We start from the raw sequence: 2122 nt of genomic DNA, 5'->3' as shown, positions 1-2122 counted from the left end.
GTGTCGTAGGACCGTTGCTATTCACAATATATATAAATGACCTTGTGAATAAAATCGGAAGTTCACTGAGGCTTTTTGCGGATGATGCTGTAGTATATCGAGAGGCTGTAACAATGGAAAATTGTACTGAAATGCAGGAGTATCTGCAACGAATTGACGCATGGTGCAGAGGATGGCAATTGAATCTCAATGTAGACAAGTGTAATGTGCTGCGCATACATAGATAGAAAGATCCTTTTTCATTTAGCTACAATATAGCAGGTCAGCAACTGGAAGCAGTTAATTCCATAAATTATCTGGGAGTAGGCCTTAGGAGTGATTTAAAATGGTATGACAATATAAAATTAATCGTCGGTAAAGCAGATGCCAGACTGAGATTCACTGGAAGAATCCTAAGGAAATGCAGTCCGATTACAAAGGAAGTAGGTTACAGTGCACTTGCTCGCCCACTGCTTGAATACTGCTCAGCAGTGTGGGATCCGTACCAGGTAGGGTTGATAGAAGAGATAGAGAGGATCCAACGGAGAGCAGCGCGCTTCGTTACAGGATCGTTTAGTAATCGCGAAAGCGTTACGGAGATGATAGATAAAATCCAGTGGAAGACTTTACAGGAGAGACGCTCAGTAGCTCGGTACGGGCTTTTGTTGAAGTTTCGAGAACATACCTTCACCGAGGAGTCAAGCAGAATATTGCTCCCTCCTACGTATATCTCACGAAGAGACCACGAGGATAAAATCAGAGAGATTAGAGCCCACGCAGAGGCATACCGACAATCTTTCTTTCCACGGACAATACGAGACTGGAATAGAAGGGAGAACCGATAGAGGTACTCAAGGTACCCTCCACCACACACCATCAGGTGGCTTGCGGAGTATGGATGTAGATGTAGATGTAGACATCTTGCGATTCTCCAGTGACTTGGGTTTGTGTTGCTGCTCGTAGTTCGCCAAGGCGAAGAGCTGCGAGTGGAGTGCTTGGGGAAGGGAGATCTGATTAGCTTTCCGCGACTTCTGATTACTATTTACTGCGTTCAACATGTTACAATTTGTTAAGTTCAACCAGCTGTATTTTTCCTGCCTCACGGCCACTAACGCCCCAGTTACCTGCCCTGGAGATTAGTGTATGTAACGGCAGTGTACGTTTCCTCGCTTTGCCGCTGCTGTCCAGTGAGGCGTGTAGTTTTGACAGCTTTCTTGATTGTAGGCCGTTTGTGATTCTTCTACTCTGGTGATAGTGATTCCTTTCTCATTCCGGGCGCTCTAAGCACAGTTTTCTGCGGGCAGAGTCCAGACTGCTGGTTCCAGCTTTGGCGTATTTTCATATCTTTGCATTTGGTTTACTGGACTTCAGGTAGCCTCAGCAAGATTATCATTAGTCATTCGCTGGATCGCCACTAGTCTGAGTTACCATTTTGTGAAGTGAATGCAACTCTTGGCTGCCTATCTCATCGCTCGTGAAAGTAGTGTTTTGTCGGACCTATTCAGAGGTCGATGTTGGCGCACCATCTGTGACTGGCCCCTGTGTTTTATTATTGTATTTGTTGTTTTATTGTATGTTTCTAAATTTTTTATATAATTGCCATTATTGGCGTTACAGCAGGTTTAAATGTTTGTACTACCAACTTAATCATCATTTTGTCTCACCTGTTTGGTCTGTCTTTTTATAGTAAACTTTGCTATTACATTGCTGTTTTACAGTCTGTTTGTTAAAATTTTTTATACATCTACATCTACATGGATATTGTTCAGATCACATTGAAGTGCCTGGCAGAAGGTTCATTGAACCACCTTCACATTTTTCTATTATTCCAATCTCGTATAGCGCGCAGAAAGAATGAACACCTACGTACGAGCTCTGATTTCCCTTATTTTATCGTGGTGATCGTTTCTCCCTATGTAGGTCGGTGTCGGTGTCGGTGTCAACAAAATATTTTCGCATTCAGAGGAGAAAGTTGGTGATTGGAATTTCGTGAGAAGATTCCGTCGCAACGGAAAACGCCTTTCTTTTAATGATTTTCAGCCCAAATTCTGCATCATTTCTGTGGCACTCTCTCCCATATTTCGCGATAATACAAAACGTGCTACCTTTCTTTGAGCTTTATCGATGTACTCTGTCAGTCCTA

The sequence above is a fragment of the Schistocerca americana genome, chromosome 9 (assembly GCF_021461395.2).
Source record: "Schistocerca americana isolate TAMUIC-IGC-003095 chromosome 9, iqSchAmer2.1, whole genome shotgun sequence".
NCBI lineage: Eukaryota > Metazoa > Arthropoda > Insecta > Orthoptera > Acrididae > Schistocerca > Schistocerca americana.
This window is presented reverse-complemented; position numbering follows the sequence as displayed.